Raw genomic sequence first — 25,442 nt, 5'->3', positions numbered from 1 at the left:
GAATGTTTATCTTAATGCAGATAGTGATCAAAATAAGTATATACAATTATGACAATAATGCTTATATTACCCCAAATGTGGTGTATCTCTTCTGTTTTATGTGGTTTCATAACTTGCTCAAGTTCATCTTAATACACTAAGTGGCAACTCAGAGCTCAAGTCCACAGCCTAACTGCAAGCCCCGAGCTCCCTCTGTTACACAGGATGCCTTTCTATCATTCAACATCCAGAAGCACACCAATGGTATTGGCCTATCTTCAATTCTCCTGTTGCCTAGAAGCACAAACAGCAAAGAGCCAAGCTAACCCCGTAGAATGAAAACAAACCAAAGAGCTCAAGGCCTTTTCCTTGAAACTTCTACCAACCGAAGGAGGCTCACCTGCTTCCATCCCGGGGCTTCACCACCTTGGACCAGAATGTTCTTTCTACACAACCTGGCACCTCTTCCACCTGGCAACAGAGTTGAAGAGCACTTATAGTGTCCCACAGCCTGTGATGGCCCCATATGTTCTTGCAAAGAGTACCTGGGATATATATAGTCAAGGTGAACGGATTCACAAGATACTAAAATGGGAATAGCCCATTCCTTCTGAAGAAGCACAAGCTCCCCTAAAAGAGATTCAAACCCAACAGGTTGTGGGCTCTGAGTTGTACCAAGCAGTGCTGAGAGTTTTGTATACTTTAAACTGAAGTATGATCTACATATCAAATAGGGCATCAACCATAAGGGCACAGTACAGGGAGCCTTCACAAACTGGATGCCCCACGTAACTATCACCCATGCCAAGAAGGAATGTGGTACCAACACTCTTCACATTCTCCTTGCTTGTCACTGTCCCCAAAAGACTAACCACTGCCCTGACTTCTGACCACATTTTTTTGGAACAAACACGGAAAATGTTTCTATGTCCCAAAAGTTACCTCATGCCCCTTCTGAATTTTCTAGAAAACATGCTGGAAGACAAAATGCTTTCCTTCTTGGTTCTAGGGTAGTTTCTCTTTAGTCTCTTGGAGAGCTTGCTTTTTTTTTTTTTTCACTTGCTAGACCAGTGCAGGCTCTCCAGTGCTAGGTGCCTACAGGGCACAGCTCTTCCCAGCTCTTGACTAGACGGGAGAGGCAGGAGACCCGGACAACATAGCATTAATTGCATTAGCCGTATTTAATTTTAGTTGATTTAAGCTTACATGTGAATATTCACATATGGCCAGTAGCTACCATATTGTGCAATGCAGGTTTAGATTTTACTAAAAGTTTATTTCAGAATTACTGCATGCTAGAGTCACGTGGACATTTCCCTCTGAGAGACAAGTGAATTTCATCGACTATGAGTTTCTCAGGGGCAGATTCTTGAACTACCCCAGTTACCTCATAATTTTTTCTTTTTAAAAAAAAAAAATATTTATTTATTTTTGAGAGAGCACAAGAAGGGGAGGAGCAGAGAGAGGGGGACAGAGGATCCAAAGCAGGCTCTGTGCCGATAGGCTGACAGTAGTGAGCGTGATGTGGGGTTTGAACTCACAAACCGCAAGATCATGACCTAAGCTGAAGTTGGACACTCAACCAACTGAACCACCCAGGTGCTCCATTGTCTCACTATTTCTTCTTTAATGAAGAAAGCCAAACACAAACGTTGCTTCAAATAACTCCTCTCTGCCAAATTTTAGTAATAATACACCTGTGGCAAGGCCCTGATTCTTTTTGTGACCTGTATTTGAGCCTCAAGGTTTGGAAATCAAACAGACCCTTGGGTGAATAGCAATCATCTCCGGATCTGGATCTGTGTCACGGTGAGCAAGGCCATCAATCGCTCTGTGCTCCAGCTTCTGGAACTACAAAACTGGGCTATGAAATCTGTTTCATGAATGTCTGACACATCCTTGACCCTCAGTAAATGAGTCTTATTACCCGTACTCCCTTGATCTAATGCTAAGAAACCCCTTTATCCCATAGAATTTTTTTGTCATGCAAACCCTTTGGAAAGCACAGAGCATTACAAAAAAACGTGAAGTGCTGTTCCCTGAGTTGGTATGAGTAGGAGAAGAAATAGTCACTTTCATGAGCTGAGGCCTTTGAAATAATAATCCGTGTCAGTATTTGGTAAGCTTTCTGTCACCAAAGGCATGGAGAATTGCTTTTGCTGAGAGCCATTCAGAAGAATGTCTGCTGTCTTGCCAGGAGAAACAGCAGCCACAGAAAGAAACCTAGACTCGGATCAGACCCACGATGGCACACGTCTCTCCCTGCCTTGCTCTGGACCTTCCCTCCTAAGAGGTCCAGGACGGGATCCTGTTTGCTGGGATCTCATAGCCAATTCCTTCTGGGAGGGGGGAGGTGTGATTTATGTTAGGGAGAAGGGATCTTGGAATGCTGACCACCCTAAGCAGCAGATCCTAACTAGACGCCCGGAGAGGAAGCTGCTGGCTGCTCCCAAAGAGGAGGTGGGGGAAGAGAAAGAGGAGGTGGAAAATGGGTGCTCTGAGTGCCCATTGGGAGCCAAACATTGTTTGAGTGCTTTAGTGACAATACCCCCCACCACTGCTTATTGGCTGCTCAATGGAACACTGACCAGACTGTGCTGAACCATTTAATCCCCATAGCAATAAGTAGCATTGCTGTTCCCATTTTACAAACAATAAATCTAAGATTCAGAAAGGAAAAAAATAACTTACCTGAGGCCACATAGCTGGCGGAGATTTGGGCCTAGGTCATTGCAGCTCCATAATATACATCCGCCCTAGACCACTATGTAATTTTACCCCTGCTTCCGCGTGCTTTCCTGCTTAAGCCTCTCAGAAACCGCACAAAGTAGATGCTACTGCCTTTTATGGACGGAAAACAGACTTCAGAGTTCAAATAACATTCCCCAAATTCATAGATCTGGAATTCCAAACAGTGGAACTAAGATTTAGGCCCCGCTATTTTGATTCCACATCCAGGACCCTATCCATCATACTACATAGTAATAGCGAAGATCATGATAACCAGCATTATTAAAGACCTACGTGAAGAACTCATTTTATCCTCATAAAAATAAAATAAAATAAAATAAAATAAAATAAAATAAAATAAATAAAATAAAATAGGGGCGCCTGGGTGGCTCAGTCGGTTGAGCGTCCAACTTCGGCTCAGGTCATGATCTCGCAGTTTTCTGAGTTCGAGCCCCGCATCGGGTTCTGTGCTGACAGCTCAGAGCCTGGAGCCTGCTTTGGATTCTGTGTCTCCCTCTCTCTCTGCCCCTCCCCCGCTCATGCTCTGTCTCTCTTTCTGTCAAAAATAAACATTAAAAAAATTTTTTTAAATAAATAAAAAATAAAATAAAATAGTATCTTTGTAATATCATCCTCATTTACAAATAAAGAAACAGAAGCACAAGATGGTTAAGCCCCTTGCCAGGGTGCACAGTAAATCTAGAAGTTGGCATTTGAACCCGAGCAATGTGGCTCCAGGGTCACTTTTTAATCACTAAATTAGAGCCAACCCCAATGTTTGAAACGTCTCTGCCTCGGGCGGGACACCCCCAGGACTAGGTGAACACATCTGGGTGGGGTCGAAAGCCACTGGGTGAAATAAACATCTGCAGGAAAGAATAATAAAAAAGGACAATTGTGGGTGACAGTGCTTCCAGAAGGACAACAAGGAAGTTTGTTAGCCAAGAAGGATTGTCATGGTTCTTCATGATCCACAAAATTACTTTGTTTTAATTCTAGCGCCCAAGACTGGCCTTGCTCTATCCACAGTGGAAATCACCCCAGTCTAGAATTGACACAAGAAGTTGATTTATTTTTATTGTTTGTTACAGCGATTCAATGCAATTTATTTAGGACCACTGTCTCTCACTCAGAGGCAAACTCATAACGCAAACACATTAATCTTGAGAGACAGTATCTTGGATACCAGCAGTTTGGATAACTAGATTGTTACTCTCGGCATGCATGGTTTTTTCATACGCAACAAAGGAGCTTATCAGATTCAAATAACCCTTAGCAAGTATTATACAAACCACTGTATGCAAAGACATTCCCAATTTGCAGGTCTGCACCCAGCTTCAGCCTCAATCACGGGCCCATTTTTAACTGATCTGTTTGGGGTTATGTTTGAACAAAAGGACCCTTATGCTACCATGAAATGCCTGACAAGGCTGACCCAGGGATAATGGCCAGGAGAGAAGGAGTTAAAGGTTTTCTACTGGCTCCTTCTGATGGTGCCATTCTCAGGCTTCCACCCTTTTTGTGCATTTGCATCCAAATGTAAAGGTATTTTTAGTCTTTCCACTTGTCCTTGTCATGTGTATCCTTTGTCATTGTTTCTAGAACCCATTTCCTATTTTCCATTTGCTTTTGTGCCTCTGTTCAGCCATTTCCTAACACAGAAGGCTGTCCCCCTGCCATGGTATTTCTCCTGAGAGGGAAAGATTTCTCTTCTGCCTTCTCTGAGCACCATGCACATATACGCCTGCTCTAAGGACGGCGCGTATATATGCCAAACCCTGATTCTCACCCCAAAGTGGGCTTGCTTTTCCTAACCTCTAAGAAGGGTCTGATGCTATTTAACTCACAAGTTAATTGTAAGAATTAGAGGAGATGCTGTATATAAAAGTGTCAGGTGGGCCTCCACTTTATAGACATATTAAGAAATCAGTGCCTTTCCCTATGCATGGCTATCATCCCTGAACTTTGAACTATTACAGGGCAAGGAATGGACCTCAGGAAAGTTTGGTGGACATATCTATCATTTACTGAGGGTTTACTGTGTGCAAGGTGCCATTTGTAACACTGCATTTCCTATCTCACTTAATCCTCACAAGAAATCCATGAGATAGGTTCCATTTATTAGCCTTGTTTTGAAATGAGAAAACCCCGGGGTAGGAAGGTTATGTAACTTGTCCAAGATTACACAAATAGCAAAGTTGGGATTCAGCCCGGGTTGGGTGTCTCCTGAATCCAAGCATGTAGGTTAGTCTATTGCCTTTAGTGATGGATTATCAAATATTTGTCGTGTTGAAGGTTCAGCTCCAAGTATCACCTCCTTCCAAAGATTGCTCCAACCCACAGAGATCCCTCCTTCCTCTGGAACTCTCTCTTACACTGACAGTGTTTCTCATTAAGAGGCTAATCACTTTCATATTCAATATAATTTGTGCCTCCCACCCAGCTCTCCCCAACTACATATAACTATTAAATATATGTTTATCAAATGGATGGTGATTGACATGGCTGTCATTTATTATGTCATCTACGATACTCATAATGAAAACAATAGTATTCATTCATTCCACCACTCAACCAACAAAGCACCTACAATATCTTAGGCAAGAAAAATGATGACCTTGGAAATGGACAAACAGTTTTGATTATTGGGTCTCCTCTCTAGCGCATTCTTCTGGGGTTTTTCCTCTGCCTTTTATTGATTTGAGCTATTTTACAATTTTTGTAAGTTGGAGAAAATCGACAGGAATGCAAATGATTCTTCTCTATACAAATGGAAATGAATTATGTCCTGTGGAACACAATTGATTATTGCCTTGTGGGTAGACCAGTTGTATAATTATTTGAAGTTTCATTCCATTATCCCTTATGCCCACGTATTTTTCATTCTTCGAATTCTCCTTTGAACCTGTTGTTAATGTTACTCATTCCTTCATTAATTCATGAATTAAATAAAGCCTCTGATATGGGTTTATTTTACATTTGTATGAGAGTCATGATTTTACCCTTTTATAAACAGTACTTCTTATAGATATCATAAAATGCTCAAAATATGTCCATCCACAGTCAAAATAAGCATGTGAATCTCCAAGTACAAATTCAGAATCTGTCCCTTAGCTATAAATTCCTACTAGAGTGTCATTTCATTTTGGCAAAGATTTCTTTTTTTTAATTGAGATAGTATTCACATACTATAAAATTCACCATCCTAAAGCATGCAATCTGGTGGGTTCTAGTACGTGCAGTCATCACCACCAATTCCAGATCAGTTTTCTCACCCAAAAAGAAACCCTATATCCATTAGCAGTCACTCCCCACCCCACTTACCCCAGTTCTAGGCAACCACAATTCTACTTTCTGCCCTCTATGTATTTGCTTCACCTAAACATTTCATTTAAATAGAGTCATACAGTATGTAGCCTTTCGTGTCTAGTTTCTATCCTTTAGCATGTTTTCACATTTCACCCATGTCACAGCATGTGTCAGTACTTCATCCCTCTTCATGGCTGAACAATATTCCATTTTATGGATATAGCACATTTCCTTTACCCATTTATCCGTTGATGGACACTCGGGTTGTTATTATGAGTCATGTTGTTAGGGACACTCATATACACATTTTTTGTAGGCATGCTTTCAGTTCCCCTGAGTATATACCTAGGAGTGAAATTGCTGGGTCATATGATAACTCTGTGTTTAACTTTTTGAGGAACTACCAGACTTTTTTTGCAAAGTGCATGCCCTATCGGCAATGTAGGAGTCTTGTTCCACATCCTCACGCAGGAGATTTCTTTTGGCAAATCATAAAAGGAAAATATCTGAGAAAGCAAAGCCCTGGAAAATAGATAAGGTAACCCTTGAGTCGTTACCATGATATACCTCTCACAGGCACCTAGGAAAATGCTGTCGGGCACCAGAGATGCTAGGCTCTACCGGCTGTTTCTCAAGGAATACTCTTGCCCCTATACTCTGCGGCCCCGTGGTGTGACAGTTTGCAGCTGAATATTGGAATTTCCTTTTTCTCATTGATATTCTGCCTGGCTCGTGGAAGAAGGCTGAGTAACTTTACATCTGTATCAAATCCAACTTACATATCCAGGCCTAGAGACTACTGGGAGCCATTGGGAGCTCAGAAATTTGGCAGAGGTCCTGTCCTTCAAGCTATAATCCCCCTGTGGCTGACCCGATTGGCTACTGTTATCCTCAGTTTAAGTGCCGGGACTCACAGGACTAAATTCTGCTTAAATAATGTAACTGTTTATGCCAGCATAGAGCTAAAGCCCAGGCTAGGTACAGAGAAAATTGCCCTGAGAGCAAATATGAGTCCTAATAGAAAAGAAATTCTGCAACCTGCACCCAGACCTTTCGCCAGGCAATTCGCCAGTGCCCGTGCTGTTACTGACAAGGATAAGTGTGGGAAGTGAAGGGAGAGAGATGTGTGGTAAGCTGGTCAGAATTTTTGTGAACTCAGAGATTTTAGTTTTTGGCTGACTCCTCCAGGGCTTGAGCAGTGAGTGGCATGAGTAACAGGTCATTTCAGGCTTCTCACACCCACCTTGTGGATCTTCCCAGTTCTGGACGAGTTTCAGCCAGCCTATGGGGGATAGTAATCGGGTTTGTTGCCTAAAGGCTGGGCTTTGGTGTGTGGTTTCACTCCGGGCCCCTCAACTGTGCCCTTTGAAAGTTTCGTCACCCCCAACCAGCTGTTATTTCACTGCCTGTGGTTTTCTGTCTAACAGTCTATAAGAAGATTAATAGTTCCACGGCTAATGGGATCATGATTTTAACAAGAGATTGCAGCCAGCTCCGAGCGAGCGCCGACAGAATTCTCTGGCGGCCCGAGGAGTCTGTAGGATCTTGGAAAACTGACACTGGTCTCCTCAGAATGTGAGTTCTGTTTCTTTCTCAGCTGATGGCAGTAGGGACAGCCAGTTCCCCTGGGTAGACTTCTTGAGCACAAGAATAACTTCACACCATTTCTGGCAAATCAGTGCTCCTTGGGCCTTCTGAGTCTGGTGTCTTTGGGGCTGAAGAAACAGCAACATTCAGAGCCCTGCTTTTTGTCCAGAGCAAAGGACAGCTGTTTGCATATTGGGTCTTTTCAGCCACACATATTCCTGATTTATTCCTTGATTCTCAGGCATGCCAGCCCCTTTGCAGACAGGTCCAATGGGTGTAATAGCAATCGCTATGGATGTCCCCATCGTTGGGTGACGTAGTCCTTTGAGCCCAGAGTTTGTCCTCTCTCCTTGAGTCCCTGACTTGACATTCTCTCCCCTGGAGAACTCTTATTTCGGGTCATCTCCTTCCTCACCATGCATGTTCAGGATCCTTGGCTCATCTTACAAAAGAAGGAGATAGAGCAGTAAATACTTACTAGATATCTGCTCTTGCGTATTTGGTCTCATCTAATCTTGAGAAATAGGAATTATATCCCCATTGTACAGATGAGGAACCTAAGGCGCCATACAGCTTAAGTCATCTGTCCAAAGTCACCCAGCTCACGGCCAAGGTTAGATTCAAAACCCCAGTTTGGGTGATTCCAAATCTCAGGCTGGATCTATCCAACTATCTCTGAAGATAGACAGTTTGGAAACGATCGTAGCCTTCTCACACTGTAACATAGCATCTTGCTCTGTTAAACACTCAGGGTTAGTACTTCGGCTGAAGGTTCTCTGACAGATATATGGACATATCCTTGGACCCTGAAAGCCATGCATAATATATCAGGTCACGTCGGGTCAATATGAGATCAGTACTGCAAGATCATAAACAAAGACATAATTTTAAAACCTAAACTAGCTTGTCATGAACACATCTTTCCATTTCCAACTAGGTTCTAACCAAACCGTATTAGGTTACATTAAGTCCTACATATATGGGAAAACCCATTTTCCCCTAAACAAATTAACTGGGTCATCTTTCGCAATTATTGCTGTAATCAAGCTAATGTGTTATTAAGAAGACTGAAATAATTGTTTATGATCTGGTTACTTTAGTCAATGAATAATTGAATTGAGTGACCATTAAAGAAAATCTAATCCATTGCTGTGCACTGAGTCAGTCCACAAAGGGTCAGTGTAGTGGAGCATGAAGCTGTACGCATTCAATCTGAGGGCTGATCAGAGCGTTCCGATATCAGCTACTTCAGCTTTGCGGATAAGAACAACCCATTTGCTCACCTGCTGCACTTCACGCTTTCCAATTTGCTTCATCCTTGCTGGCCTTTTTCCCTTCCTGGGGTGCCCCCCGGCTCCCTCCCAACATTGCACACACTAGTCCTGTTAGCATAGCTATCTCCTACTTGTCCTGTGAATCTGCACTCGGTCTTAACTTCCTCAGGGAAAGCTTACCTGAGGCCTCTAATATTCTAACAGCATCATAATCTCCCTTCACGTCCAGCATCCCAGTTATATTCTGAAGTCTAAGGTCTAATTCACGCCTGTCTCATTTGCCACTGTAAATGCCACAGAAAGTGACAATCATGGGTTTGGGGGTTACTGCTTGGAGGGGGTAGAGTTTGGTCCTCATTGTATGTCTAGTACCTAGAAGAGTGCCATCACATATGATAAAGGAGTAAATAAAATGGAGTAAGCATTGCTAAGAGGGTTATTTAAATGGAGCTGGGAGGGCATTAAAGAAGTGGGGCTCATGCACATCATCTGTCGCAAATTCTTGGCATTTTTGCTGACCTCTGCCAAAAGCCAGGACATGGGCTATATGTTGAAATGGACATAAGCAGGCTTTCCATCCAAATACAGGCCAGCAACCAATCACATAGAGTTTAGTGTAACTGGAGCTACACCAGCACCAATCACATTTTGTTCAAAACAACTTATGTAAATTCTGTGTTCCTCTGCAAAAACTCTAACCTCCTTTGTCTCTTGGGAGCTCGCTTTCCATTTAGGTCGAAAGTGTATCTAACAGATTGCAATCTCAAAGACCCCAAATAAACACAACATATTTTATTTTGAAGCTTGCAGTTTTGTTTTTCATTGGCTGGTGTAAAGTAGGTGTTCCATAAGTGTTTATAGATTGAATGACTTTATACAGCCATGAGTAAATGGAAGGAAAGACACATAACATTTACTGAGGGCCTTGTGCGTTTAATCCTCACACAATTTTGTGAAAAGGGCATCCCTTCCTTACGCCTCTTTTTCAAAAGAAGAAACACATTTGAAGGGGCTGATATTCTTCTGGCAAACACTTGAACTCAGATCAGTCATAATAAAAATTTGTAAGAGCATCAATCCACTGCTTTTTCCACCAAAGACTGCCTGCCTGTCTGCCTTTCTTTCTCTCTCTCTCTCCCTCCCTTCCCTTCCCTTCCCTTCCCTTCCCTTCCCTTCCCCTCCCCACCCCTCCCCTCCCCTCTCCTCTCCTCTCCTCTCCTCTCCTCTCCTTTCCTCTCCTTTCCTTCCTTCCTTCTTTTCTTTCATTCTTTCTTTCTCTCTTTCTTTCCTTCTTTCTTTTCTTACTCTCTCCCCCTCTCTCTTCCTTCCTTCCTGCCTCCCTGCCTTCCTGACTTCCTCTCTTCTTTCTTTCTTTCTTTCTTTCTTTCTTTCTTTCTTTCTTTTCTTCCTATACCAGTGTGTCATGAATTTCACTTCCACTCCTTAAGGCTCAACTCAGGTTGGTGAGTTGCCTCCAAGGCACCTTCTAGGCGCCCGGTTAGTGTCACCAGGCATCTTCCCTTGTTGAAGAATCTCTGATACAGGAAGTGCTGTCCTACTTCTGCTGTGACTCCCACCTGCTGCCATTCTTGCTGTTCCTTTTCACCTTTCCTCTAATGGTAACATGCAGGCAAAAGAATGTTTTTAGGATTTGGCTAAACCCCATGCTCATGCCAGGACACAGAAACAGGCTTCTTGGTGTACAATTAAAACAGGAACAGAAAATGTAATTTTTTTGAGAGACCAGTAGGAGAAGCATTTTAGAAAAAAAGGAAAGCCTACAGAACATTTCCATGAATGAAGTTTACCTTCTAACTAGGAAATATGTTAATGGAAGTACTGCGGCTACTTAAGAAACACTAAAAATGCAACCCAGAGTCCTCCACTGCCCCCGGGGATGGGCGAGCCTTGGGTGGATGGATTACACACTCCTCCTTGGTGCTCAAAGCAAACTCCTTTGAGGGAAGCATCTTCCAGAGTTCAATGCTAACTTTGTCTTCAGTCAGCAAGAGCCAGAAATGACTTTTATGTAAATTGTGACTTTAAGAAAAGCCTGCAAGGTGTTGAGAAATGTTGACCACAAGTGCATTGACAGTCTACTTGGCTTTTTCCAGAGTTAGGCTGTGAGGCGGGGCTGTAAGGCCATCTTTAAGGATGAGATTCCTCCTGCTGTGGGACTAGGCTACCTCTAGTTTCTAGGGGTTACCTCTTCATCTGATGTTCTGCTTACACCAGAGATTGGCTCCTAAGTAAGTTAGATAGCTTAGGAGAGCCCTGAGTCACCCTCCATCTGACCCCTCCTTGCAGTTGTCAGATTAAGCAAATAAAAGCATGTAATGCCCAAGTACATTTTAATTATTTTGAGCTGCCCATGCATTGTAGATTGTGATTAAAAGATGTATTGCCTGGTATATATTACACTTAAAAATTACTTGTCGTTTATCTGATAAAGCTGACGGGGATCTAAATTGCATACTTTTTTCCTTGAATTGTACTTCTGTGATGATTTGGCTTGCCTGAGCAGTCACCTGTTCAGCAGAATCTGCTGATAAAATTTCTTGCCGCTTTCGGCTCTGTCCCTGTGATCTAGCTTCTATGGTGGTCACGTCCAATTTGCTTTGTTCTTTCATCCACTGAACATTCATTAACGAGAAGCCATGCTCAACATTAACATTATGGGCCAGGATACTAACCATGCACTTATAGAAAGGTAACAACTCTAAGAAATTCTCCTCAAATGTGATTTCCTGCAACATATAATGCCATCTTTCCCGGCATAACTTGCTTTTCAATTCTTCACAATTACATTGAATCTTTTCAGCAATATTTTAAGTGTCCAGTGACCAAAAACAAAAACAAAAAAAGAGCACGGTCATCAATTTTTAATCCCTTCTTCAACACTACACATGCTGTAAGAGTATTTAGTAACATCCATATAGCATCATTGAATTCTTCAGGGGATAAAACCTATTTCAAAAGATAGTCATGGCAAGTCATGGCTGTGATAATTATCCATTTCAAGTCAGAATTTCTTTTCCTGTGCATAAGTAAGTTTGTCTTTTTAAGAACAGCCTTGACACTTAAAGAGATAAATTTTTCTGTCATTTCTTTCTTTAACACATTCAATGAGTTTCTGTAAGCCATGGAGTCTTCAATAATACTATTTGCTTTTCTTTCAATTTGCATAATCCTATTGCTAAAGAGATATTGGAGACTGTAAGAAAAAAATAAGTCGACTTCATTCAATAGATTACTTAAAAAGTCAACAAGAATTTGGAGGACCTATCCTGCAGAATTAAAATCTGCTTTCGGAGCTTCAAATAAAACTGGAGATTCTCACAATTACATTTGTTAAAGAGAAACCAATAGGTTTTTTGAACATGAGAGTATTTGAAGAATACTAAATACCAACAGGATCACAAAAATCCTTTAATTGCTCAATTCACACAATGTAAATGCCTGAAATACAAGAAAAATTTCCTAACTTTGATGTCAATAGCAAAGATATCAGATGCTGTCTGAGTAACATTTTGCAAAATATGGATAGGACACCCAAATCTCCCATAGAATTGTCTATGCTTTGCTTCAACTCTGTTCGCACTTTTATGCAAATATTTACTGAAATTTGTATTTGCATTATCTCCCCTATTTTTTTTTTCATAAAGTCCAACTCAACCATAGAGTCTCTGCAAAAATTCGCTATTATTTTTGAACTTTTATGTAGAAGAACTTGTATTCACAGCAGCCTATAAGCAAGTCTTTTTGTGAGAAAAATACATACATTGGACAAGCAGAGGGAAACTTTTTTTTTTTTTTTTTGCATCGTGATTACGTCTATCCATGGCTATGCCTTTAAAAAGATCTCTGATCATCTCTATAATTATAAAAGGAGCTAGTTCATTTTTTATTATTACAGCAGATCTCGTTTTGGCACTCAAAAATTTGCTTGCAATTTTGGAATCTGAAAATACTTCTGGGATCCGTCCATTCAAACACTTTTCTTAAGCTGAAAGACTAATGATAATACGTGGTGTGGAAGCTGCTGCTGCAAGAACCATCTTCCACTTGCCTCCCGATCTTCCCGGGAGGCTGTCACCAGACAATTCCTCACTGCCTCCTGGATTCCGACAAGGTATGAGGCGTTCTGTCTCACTCCCACTTAGGGTACAGCCGCAGGCCATAAAAAGGCTTAGCTACAGCAGGGCACGGGCTCGTCAGCACCAAGAATGCTTTATCGTTCATGTAATCATCCAGCCCCTTTTGCTCTGGTGTCGTCCGACAGAACAAGGGACACAGAAAACTAGCGCATTTGCTACTCTTGCTTTTGCCATGTGGGTAGCAAAGAATTTGAATCGAATAAGGGATCATTGTTTCTTTACCAGCCAAAATCCATCAGCCTTGCTTGCCACCATCCCCATGCTAAGTCTCCTTCCGGCACGTAGCACACATTCGATCCACAGAAACACTGGGACGTGTCTTCAGATAAGCTTAGCATGGGGGTTAATTCCGACATCGCAGGTGGCAGCTCCCCTTCTCTCTACCATCAAACAGTCAAAAATATTAGCCAGCAATAACCCCGATAATGCCGCATAGTGAACTACCCCCGATTCGGGGGGTACAAAATTTGTTCTTGTACCTATAGATTGGTTGGAGCGGAATTGCTGTTCCCCATGTCTTTCACTCTTTGTGGACCAGGGGGCTAGCCAGGCATGTTGCTCCTATCAAGACAAAAGCAGAGGTGCTAGGAGTGCATGCCCAGCCATGCAAGCATATTCCACACCCTGCTCAAATCACATCTGTTAATGTCCCATTACAAATCAAATCACATGGTAGAGTGACAAATTGCAGGGCAGGTGAGGTATACTCCAGCCATGGAGATGAAATGGAAAGATTATTTTTTGAGTTTACTTAGTTATTTTTGAGAGAGAGAGAGACAGAGACAGACACAGAGATAGAGAGGGAGACAGAGAATCCCAAGCAGGCTCCGCGATGTCAACGCAGAACCCGACACGGGTCTTGAACCCACCAACTGGGAGATCATGACCTGAGCCAAAATCAAGAGTGAGACACTTAACCAGCTGAGCCACCCAGGCACCCTAGGACTATTTTTTAATAATAAGCTAAAATTCCATATCTAAGAACCACTGTGTGCTCTTGAGTTCAGAGGATATAAGATGTGCTCTCAGAGTCGTTTCGTTACAGCCACTCTCTACAGAGGGAGCCTCCCCTGCCCCTTCTCTTGGGGAAGGGGCGGTGGGTGTCAGCACATCTCCCTTCAAAGACATCTTGTCACAAATCTTCCCTTTATCTCTACCCATCTAGACCCTTTTATAGTCCTGATGAGGTTAGGGGAGCAATTGACTTTTGATTCTCTTCTTTGAAATCCTACAATCTGATGTGTTACAACTCACTTCAATATCTGATATTTAGTGCCTACGGGTCTCTACCAAAGCTTCCATTTTAACATCCCCTTACATAACCAAAACCTGGCAATGCACACAGCAATGCCTGATTTGGGAGCTTGAAAAAGAAGTTGTAATTTCAGTGAAAGGGAGAACCTGCCCTCTCTCTTCATGAGCAAAATCCTTTGGTTAGGTCTTTGAAAAAGCAGAAAGCTGCCTGTTCAGGGATTCTGGAGAAAAGTTCTAGAGGGAATGGATTTCCAAAGACATAGCGCCCGGGTTGGTAACTTTTCTGGGTTTTCAACCAGTAAGAGCTCATATCCCGCCTTTATGCAAAGCACCAACTGCCCAGAAATTAACATTCACTGCGTGGCAAGTATACAGTACAATTAGAAGACATTTCACTCCACAGGTATCCCCTGCTTTTTGAAAGTTCATGTTAACGCCATTTCACTTTTACGAAAGATCACATCAGTACCAGCTTTCGCTAACGGAAAGAAATCCCAAGAGGATTTTTGCTTTTTTGAAAAAAGGGCAGAAGTAAAAATAGCATTTAGCTTTTGTTTGGCAGTGCACCGTTACAAAGACAGCAATGCACTCCAAGCAGAGAGCAGCCCCACCCATTCCTTCCGGGAAACCACACTCAGCACTCAGCATCGAGCTGCCAGAGCTTTGAATGCGTTTGTGAGCATCTGTGCTTTATCTTAATTTATTTTGTGCATCCGTTAGCAAGATGTGTCCTAGAGTATCAGAAAAGCCTAGGAGAGGTTATTTTTGGGGTCTGGGAACGCTCAAAAGATTTCCATATAAATTAATGGTAATTGCTTCTTAGCTTTACACCATTTCAGTTAGTGAAAGGGTTCGTAGGGACACTGTACTTTCAGATAGCAGGGGAAACCTGTACTTTCTACTCGAAAGTTTTCAACTCCTCCTCCTTCCTCTTCCTCTTCCTCTTCCTCTTCCTCTTCCTCTTCTTCTTCTTCTTTTCTTCTTCTTCTTCTTCTTTTTCTTCTTCTTCTTCTTCTTCTTCTTCGAAAGGCAGACTACCACTTGCAATGCCTTATTTGAATGTGTTCAGAGTCTTGGAAGTTTGACTACCCTATGTTCTCCTAAAAATGGGCCTTGAGAGCCTGTTTGGACGTTCTAGTAGGGGAGTGCAGCTAGTCAGCTACTCATATACCCTTGACCAAAGAACAGTCCTCCTGTATCAGGGAAGGTCATTTTCTTCTACTGAGCACGCAGCTTTGGGAGAGACGCACATGGAACAGTGAGAGAGGAAATGGACAGCTGCCTAGCCAGCCACATCAGCCGAATCAACCCTGACAATCAAGGGGTCACAGATGTAGCATCCAGATCACCCTCACATCCTCAAAAGTTTACTAAACATTCTGGAGCATGTATTAAACAAAACTTTCCCTCTCCTTCCTCTGTTGCTTTTTCTCACGTTGAGTAAAGGAGTGTTGAGCATTGACCCAAAGAGGTTTTGACAAGGGCAGGAGTGAAAGGGAAAGAAGAGGTAGAAATATTGTCAACAGAAGGAATACCAGTGTCTTCATCCAGCAAATGTCAGAACATTAAGGAGCCCTAGTGGAAATGAACCACCCACTATAAAAATTGGGATGTGGCTTGAGCATATCTTTCTGTTGCAGATTCGTGCATTTTGACTGGTGTCAAAGATGTATTAACTCATTAATTATGGCTCTTGGGAAATGCCTCATGTTCCCATCACCTCTCTTTGCATGATGACTGAATAATACTCTAGGTCTCCTTGGTCTGGAATAGAATTTTGACAGCACATATACTCTTTCTCTTATCTAACTAGAAAGTGAATGTATTGGAAATTGAGTCGGCCAGTTTCTATGTCTCCTCTCACCTATGGGGCCAGCACAGGAGGGTCTCAGAGGAAGACAAAGTTGCAAACACCAGGTGAGTTTACAGATAATTGCTCTTTGCAAAACTATTCACAAAATTATTCACAAAACTATTGGGTTGAAGACGTTTAATAGACATTGCTTCCACCAAAATACAGAGTATCCTTCCTAAATATAGGTAATCAGCCACAAAGTTTCTCTTGTTTAATTATTTCTCATTGATCAAGATCGAGATCTGTCCTAAGGAATGTCAGAGATATAAATTGCATGGAATGGACAAGTCTTTCTGGGAAAAGTTGAGAGTTGGGGCTGGGAGTGGAAGATTAACTTTAAACATATGGAGTTTTAAAATATGGATGTAATAATTTGGAGTGAGCATATTCCAGGTGGGAAGAAACAAGTTGACAAATGCAGGGAGATAGTCTGTAAGCTATCATTCGGGTGTCATGTCATACACTGCTATCTTTATAACTCTTAGAATTTTATTCAGTCATTAATTCCTCAAGTATTTATTGTGTACCCATTAGGTACTAGGCACTGTTCTATAAACTGGGCCTCAGTAGAGAACACGGCAAATATCTGCTCTCCTCGGTCTAACATTGGGATTAGAGAGACAGATAATACCCCAAGAAGTAAGTATGCCTACATACCAGATAGTAATAAGGGTTATTTAAAAAAGTAATGCCAGGTAAGGGGAAGACCTGTGGGAACAGGTTATGTCTGTGTATTAATCTGAGCAAAGCGAATCATGGACATGTGTTAATATCTGAGAGAAGAGCTTTTGAGGCAGAGAAAACAGGAAGTACAAAGGTCCTAAGGTAGAAGCGTAGCTGACACAGGAAAGGGGACAGGATAGAAATGCCCAACGCATAAGAATTGATTGAGTAATCAGGACAAGTGTATGGGACTCAGGCATGACTTACATGTTTTGAGTACAATATTTATAATGTGGGATAAAGGAGGAAAGATTATCCACTGCATACATTGGCTTAAGCTTTTATGTTGAGTTAATTTTCAACTTACTATGTCTTTGGGGAAATCATAAGGCCTTGACAAAAATCCACAAACCCCCAGCATTTTCATTTATTACACTCTCCCAAGTGTCTGACCCTACACTAAATGATTTACAAACATAACCTCATCAAACCCTTATAACAACACTTAGATGTAGGTATTGTTATCCCCATTTTGTAAATGAAGGAAGTGAGGGTCCAAAGTTTAAATGCCTTTCTCAAGTTTATAAAACTGGAAAGAGAAAAGGACTCAGAGATATCTGCCTGATTTCCAAGCACGGCTCTTAAACCCAAAGCTTACCTTATAGGTCAAGTTTTATCTGAAAAGAATTGAAAGATATGCAGCTTTCTATATTATTCCCAAGTTCCATAATATTGGAGATGGGGTGTATTACTTCTTAGATTCATATAGAATACGCTTCTGTGATGAACATGCTTTCTCTCCCTCCCTTCCTTCTTATTATGTGTTTTGATTCTACCTCCTCTTTGTTTACACATTTATTAAACTTGTATTAACTCCATACTGTGGGCTTGACACTCAAATAAAAGTAATGTGATCCTGCCTTTGATAAGGCCTGATGCTTGCCTGTAGACAAAGAGACAATATTGTGGGTTTTAAGAAAATCTCTAAGGACTCCACTGGCAAGAAAGAGATGATATTCTCAAATTAAGAAGCTCAAGGAAAGATTAATAAAGACCCTATTTAGGTCCTTCATTATCACTTAGATGTAAGCAGGGTATAAGGGAAGTGCAAGGGATCGTGCAAGACCCTGGGGCACTAGAGAAGTATAATCTTCTTAGAGCAAGTGTAGGGATTCCTCAAATCTGCTAGAACATTCAAACTGGGTTTGAATTAAGCTTTTCTATTTTGAATACATTCACTGCCAAATCTAGTATGTGAATGCCCCTAAGATTCCATTTTTGGTAAATGAAAATGCCTTTATGAAAATATGTTCTATTTTCTTCTTTGCTATCACCCCCAAAAAACCTCCTGTTACCAGTAGCCTCCTTCAATAATTTCAGTGACCTTCACTGGAAAATTCTCCAATACTTTTTACTGCTGTTTGTGGCTTTCCCAGACTCTATTCCTATGCCAATCAATTCTTCTCCTAATGTGATCAAACCATCACGAGACTCTGCATGATTCTTCAGCTCAGTTCAACTTCAATGAGTCTCCATTTCAGAGACATGCAAAAAATATTGCTTGGCTCAGAGGTGTATTAGTTATCTACTGCTGCATAACAAATTGCCCTCATATCTTAGAGGCTTTTACCCTTTATCATCACAGAGATTCTATGAGTCAGGAATTCAAAAGAAGGTTTAGTTGAATTGTTCTGATTCTGAGTCTCTTGTGACATCGTAGTCAAGATATTAGCTGGGGCTGCAATAATCTGAAGTCTTGACTGGAACTGGAGGATCTGTATCCAAGATGACTCACTCACATGGCTGTAAAATCATAACTAAAGTAGTTCTTATATTTGCTTTTCCAGAGATTAAGAACAACACTTACAGAAACATGATCCATGATTATAAAGACTACAAACTGTCCCATGGAACTTAAATGCAGAAAGGAAAATTTTAAATTAGCAGCAAATGCAAGTCTCTATGATATCTAACAGATGTCTAATCAATGGCCCCCTTTCTTAATCCATGTAGCCATTCTTTGGACATAAAATACCAATTCTGTGCTTGCAGCTACAGAATAGAAAGTATTCAATATTTCTGATCCATGGGACCCTACCCAACTCCAACTTACAAACTGAAACCACTAAGAGAAAGAACAGTTAAGTGATAAAAGAAGGTGTTAGAGTGGAACTATTCCTGTCTTAATTTCAACTAAAATATCTCTAAGATAAATTCCATTTATCAAAGTGAGTGCAGGACAAATGTTCAAATACGTAATTTTCAAAGAAATGGTAGAGAACTAGTTGCATACTCTTGACTCTTCAGCAATACCAAGGCTAGAAAAATTGGACATGTTGTGAAGAGATGGAATTGTTTCCTTAAAAAAGAACTGTTGCCATTCCAAGTTTCTAATTTCCCAAGGGAGTGAGGGAAGGGATATTACCTTCTTTACCTAAAGCCCAAGGAAGGGGGTTTCATGGGACCACTTTGAGAGCTTCAGAAACCTACTTTTTCTCAAGAGTTGCAAATACAGAGATAATTTCACTTTAAATCAGCTCCATAAGTTTGATCAATGTCTTCTAGACATTCTGATTATTAGGAGAGAATGTCCCCATGACTTAAAGTTATTTTAAGGATGTCTATTACAAAAGAATGACTAAAAAAGTCCAGGGACCTGAAAAGTTTTCATCAAGAGGTATTATAAACGATTCACCATACAATATACTTTAAAGGCAGGGGCGCCTGGGTGGCTCAGTCAGTTAAGCGTCTGACTTCAGCTCAGGTCATGATCTCACAGTTCATGAGTTCCAATCCCATGTGAGGCTCTGTGCTTACAGCTCAGGCTCTGTGCTTACAGCTCAGAGCCTGGAGCCTGCTTCAAATTCTCTTTCCCTCCCCTGCTTGCACTCTGTCTCTCTCTCAAAAATAACTGAACATTTTTGAAAATTAAAAATAAAATAAGGGTGAGGTGGAAGAAAAAATCAAATGTGTTTGATTATGTGCTTTTTTAGCATATCAGTGACATATACAATGATGCCAGTGACTTTCCCATGTAAAATTGGATCATCTCCACCCCGAGAGATACAAATTCTCACAATGTCAATTCAGATTGAAGGACATCCAAAATACCAAACTTCTGGAATTGGAGATGTCAGTTTTGCTGTCTGCAGTTGGAGATTTTCAGAACTGGGCAAGATGAACCATGAGTAGATGGTCATGGAGGTAGAATGATTCTGGGGTTTTAAAACATTTCTACCAATGCACTGATGTATTCCATTTTCTAATTAGACACTCCTTCCACTCATGAGTATATTTCCTTTTAAATGCGAACTACTCTGGGCACTTGCCCTATCATGCTTTCTTATCTTTTATTCCAACCGATTATGATAATGGACACATTAAGTCCCATCTGCCCTACATAACTCAGTGTAAATGAGTTTAATAGATCCATTATTGAGAGGAGATTTTTAAAGGGAGAGTGAAAATGAGGATACCAGGCTGAGAGAAAAGGAAAAGAGATCAGAGATCCCTAAAGGGAAAAGAAAAAAAGACGACCAATAGACAGAAGAAAAACTTTATTTGCTGAACAATATTGTCTGGACCTGCAAATGGGATCCAATGCTTAATACCACTGTGTGTCTTTCTTCCTGAAGGGTGCTATGACCCCCCGTGGATCACCAGTGACCCCAAACACTCATATAAACACCATTTAATAAGACCAAGAACACCGATGCCATTAATGCTGTTCATAGTATTTGAGGTCAACAAACTCTAAACTCTTTCACAATAGAGTATCTCATGGAAGGACTTGTTGGGTAGACAGAAGAGTCTCAGAGAGGTTTGAAAGGAAAATAATTGGAAGATGAGAATTTAAATAGAAGAAATCAAGATCTCTGGCTCCAAAATGAGAGTAAATATTATAACATAAAGCATTGTCCTACCTCATGGATCTAAAGCTGGAAAAGAGCTCTCAGTTTTTGGCATCCAAACTCAAGTCCTTCTTCCTTTTGACACTTTTCCCAATTAATGGTAAGCTGTCAAAGGAGTTAAGTGGCTCTTAAAGAATCCCCTAAAAGACTATTGGTGATGTTCGTACTCAACCCACAGATGAGAAAGATTAGCCTTCTCAGTGGGTATGTGCATTTCCTCATCTACTGCCTCTCAGGACAATGGATAAAGCCCAACCAAAACACTTTGAGAGACCCAAACTGGACACTGAAAAATTGACATTCTTCCATTGTTATTTCCTGGAAATTAGAGTTACTAATCGAAGAAAAAATATGACTACAGAGTGCCTGGAAATGGAAAAAAAAATACCCATGTCATCTAAGACTAAATTCTGTTTCTTTTCTTTGCCATCCTCTTCAATCTCTAATTTTGTTGTTATGGCACCAGTGAAAGTCACATGTTGCCCAATGGAAGGATGTTGTCCATTGATGAGGACCACAGAACTGTCTCAGCCATTTTGGTCCCAGATTTTGGTATTGCTCCCAAGCATAAGAATTGGGCTAATTTGGCATAGAGGTGAACCAATTTCGAAAACGCATACATGTTTGAAACTGGTGGGGGATATCCTGAGTGTATTACTAGTTTCATCAACATTATAATACAATATTTATTTTACTTTAGTGCTAGAGGTTGAGGGTGTATTCCACATTTCCATGTAAATTATGTCTCAGATACCAGCTGGATATGTTTGTGATGTAGGTGATGACAGTTCTTTATCCACAATCACTCACCTCAATTTGCACTTGGCATCTGTTACACATTTGGTCTACTCTTTTTATGACTGTTATTATTGCTCCATGTCAAGAAGAGTGTGTAGACAGAATACTGACATGCCAGCAATAATTGCTGAGACGTGCAGCTTCATACTAAGAGAGAAAATGGTTTAGCACAAAACTCAGAGGGTTGGAGAAGAGTTTAGGAGTTCATTGAACCAAGATGTTCAATCCTTAAGCTGTCTTAGAGAGAAAGGAGTAATTTTGTCTAGGATGGCTAAATTCTCCTTGAGAAAACAGTCTAGCCAAGAGATGACTTAACCACATGTAGGCTAGGGAGGGTGCTCTCAGAAGGAAGAACAACACCTGTAAGTGTGAAGAATTTTCTAATTATTAGAAGATATAAAGATATACACTAAAGAGAGAATTGGAAGATCTAGTGAACTGCTCACATGAAATCTGAGATGAAGCTAAAATGATTAAACTACAGAACCATGGAATGTTAAGGTGGATGAAGTTCAAGTAGAGGTGATGAAGTTCAACTCCTCATTTTGTGGATGAACAAATAGAGACCCACAGAGGCAAAGTGGTTGGCTTAAGGTCAAATTATGAAATAGTGGCTGAGCTGTAACCAGAATCCACTCCCCCCCCCTCCCCAAACAATATCTCTACACAAAAGCTGCTTCACATACAGAGATCAAGTTCAGTTGAGATTGAAACATATATTTGACGTTTGTTATCAGTCAGGATCAGATTGGAAAAGCAGAAACCACGTTGGGTATTTGAACTAGAGTGAATTTAATGCAAAGAAGAGATTATACAATCGTTGAAAGAACCAAAGACAAAAAGACGTTTGTGGGGTAGCCAGATATTAGAAACATCAGGAAACAGTTATCACCCTTAGAATTGAGGGGACAAAAGAAAGGGACGGGATGTTCAAAACTGAGAAGTTTGGAAAAGGAACCACCCTTTCTCCCCAACTCAAGGTTACAGAGCAGAATTAGAGAAGTCTGGACATACGTTGTTTTACCAACTACTTTATTCTGGAAATTCAAATGTAATTACGGGAGAGGAAGTGCTAGCAGAGAAGATTTCACAGGTACTTTGGGAAACCATGGTGCTAGGTGCTCAGAATTTCTGGTGTAAATCTGGCTGACTCAACGGGGCCCATCAAGCAGGTTGGAAATTCTTCTTAAAGCCCTTCTTTAATTTGGTCTAATTTCAATCTTCTCTCTTGGCACTCTGTGCTCTTCCATTGTGCTATTATACTGTCAGAACTATAATTAATTAGTTAAATATAAATATTTTCTTACACATATTTTCAATACACTTTAAAATTCCTGGGTCCACTACTGTGATCTTCCTAGTTTACTGCTGTATCCATGGTGCTTAGCCTAGTGTTGGGCACAAAGTAGGAACTCCACAAATGCAGGCAATTGTCTTGTAGCAGGAGTTTTTCTAACCTGATTTGGATTGTATGGGATTCTTTGACTAAGAAGTATGATTTGAGGGGCTCTTGGGTGGCTCAGTTGGTTAAGCATCTGACTTCAACTCAGGTCATAATCTCACAGGTCATGAGTCTGAGCCTCACATCGGGCTCCGCACTGTCATTCTCTATCTCCCTCTCTCTCTGCCCCTCCCCCACGCACACTGTCTCTGTCTCCGTCTCTCTCAAAATAAATTAAAAAAATAAATATGATTTGAATAGACAATCTAAATAGGCAGATATCCATTAAAGAAATTGAATCAATAATTAATAACCTTCCAGAACAGAAAACACCAGGCTCAGAAGGGTTCACTGGTGAATTCTACTGAACATTTAAGGTGTATAGGAATCAAGGTCAAGGAGCACAGAGTTTTATGTAGGCAGACAGGGGCCTATAAATGGCAACCACAGTGAAATCTTGACAAATCAAACCTAAGTCTAAATAAAGGTACCACAAAACTAGTCCAATTCCAAGGAGATACTGAAATGCAAAGAGAACCAACTCAAGCACAACCGGAGACATTGTTTTTGGAACCACCAGCCTGGAGTGCCAAACAAAGCAAGCATCAGGTCCAAGAAAATAGCAAAGCAAAACCCCATACCTGGGAGACTATCCGGGAAAGAATAAGACAGGAAATAGGTCTCCGATAGATGGTCTAGCAATGTCTTGCACTTGAGGACAGAGGAGCCCAGGTTCCCAACTAACCCAGAAAGAAGAAGCCAGGCTGCAAACTGAGTCACACAGAGGTTCAGCATTTGGAAGCATTAGTCCTGACAATTCTACTGAAGTCCTCAGTACTTCAGCCATCTTGCCAAGAACCATCATAGAAGAACAGTGATTAACCATACCACAGGGTACCTGCAGCATCTTGTTCAGACAGCAACCCTCTGCCAGCAACTAGGCTGCAGGGCTTTGACCATTTTTTTTTTACTGCCAAATATCCTTTCAACCCTTTATCTACTAATAGCATTTTGTTTTCTTTGGTCAAATGTCTATCTCTGCCCAATACACACATTCTCAGTGCATCCTCCTTCCATGGACAAGAACAAGAATTAGGCACAGCCAATCACATTCAGAGAGGTTGCTTTAGGGATGGGCACATGGTAGACTTTGAACCACTGTTCCTGGAATGTTTCCTGGAACAATGAGGGCGGAGGCACATTCTTTCATTGAGTTGTAACTTGGAACTGTTGCAGACCAACGGTGCTATCACTTAGGAAGTAGTCCCCAGGAATAAGTTCAACAGGGAACAAAAAGACGAAACAACATATTTTGGTAAATTCATGTTTACACCTGGATCCAGCTGCTCCTGAAGACTATTCCAGGGCTTTTCAGTTACAGAAGTCAACATATTCCCTTTTCTGACTCAAGCCAGTTTAAGTTTTTCTGTCACTTTAACCAAAAGAGTGAAGGAAGTGACTTCACCTCTCTGAAACCATCTCTCTTTTCATCTGTAAATTCATGGTTTCCAAGGCTGCCTTTACCTTGAGCAGTCTTCAGACTTTGCCTGTGAGGCAAAGACAAAAATGATTAATGGGGCGCGGTGGGGGGGGGGGGGCACCTGGGTGGCTCCGTTGGTTAAGCATCTGACTCTTGGTTTTGGCTCAGGTCATGTTCTCATGATTCATGGGTTCGAGCCCCCAACTGGGGTCCGCACTGGCAGTGCTGAGCCTGCTTGGGATTCTCCCTCTCTCCTTGTCTCTCTGCCCCTTCCCTGCTCACTCTCTCTCTTTCTATCTCAAAATAAATAAATATTTTTTTTAAAAAAAAGAACTTTTGAAAAAAATGGTTAATGTGGATTGTCCATAGCCCCCTCATGATCCAACCCTTCAAAGACAGCCCTTCACCTGCCAGCACAGATTCTGTCTCCCCTCCTTCCACCTTCCTTTGAAACAGGAAGAATTCCTCCCAGCTAGAAAGGTTTAGTCAATCTACATAATAAAGAGGTGGAGGAAATGCAAAAGAGAAGCTGGAGATGAAGCAGGGCTCAGCCTAGACGTTGAGAGAGGTTTGGCAAAGGATTGTGGGGACACTATTGAAGAATACCTTCCCGGAGTGATGGAAGTAGACAGAAGTCAGAGGCTTCTCCTGGGAGTTGCTGTGGATCCCCACGTGGCTTTTGCAAAGCGCAAGTCAAGGATTTGGCTGATTTGCACAGGACTGTATTCTTTGACCCTTAGTCCTCTCTAAGGTTGAGCCCCAGGGCACGGAGTTTGGAAAGGTTCTCACAGACCCTCGCTCAGCCTCAGAGACTGTGACTCATTCCCTCCCCCAGGAGTGGCGGGATGGATCCTGCACAACGGTTGCCTATGACACCAGGGAGAAAGGGAAGGGCACTCTCTCACCTGAGCAGCTGCGTCTGTGGAGTGCCAGTGAATGGACTGTTGGGAGATTATTCTTGGGTTTCTCAGCTGTCATATGGGCTAAAAAAATCAATTGATGGA

At 41.4% G+C, this 25,442-nt stretch overlaps 1 long non-coding RNA gene across 1 annotated transcript in view; it reads right to left on the bottom strand.

Moving 5' to 3' along the window:
- Positions 1-3,672: 3,672 nt before the first annotated feature.
- The window catches only part of LOC128312215 (uncharacterized), a 28,710-nt gene continuing 6,940 nt past the window's right edge, over positions 3,673-25,442 (bottom strand). Inside the window, exon 3 of the long non-coding RNA XR_008291222.1 lies at positions 3,673-8,047. This is a non-coding gene — a long non-coding RNA (uncharacterized LOC128312215). The remainder of the gene's footprint in view (positions 8,048-25,442) is intronic.

The sequence above is a fragment of the Acinonyx jubatus genome, chromosome D4 (assembly GCF_027475565.1).
Source record: "Acinonyx jubatus isolate Ajub_Pintada_27869175 chromosome D4, VMU_Ajub_asm_v1.0, whole genome shotgun sequence".
Classification (NCBI taxonomy): domain Eukaryota; kingdom Metazoa; phylum Chordata; class Mammalia; order Carnivora; family Felidae; genus Acinonyx; species Acinonyx jubatus.
The sequence above is the reverse complement of the archived record's forward strand: the minus strand, read 5'-3'. Positions and strand labels throughout refer to the sequence as shown.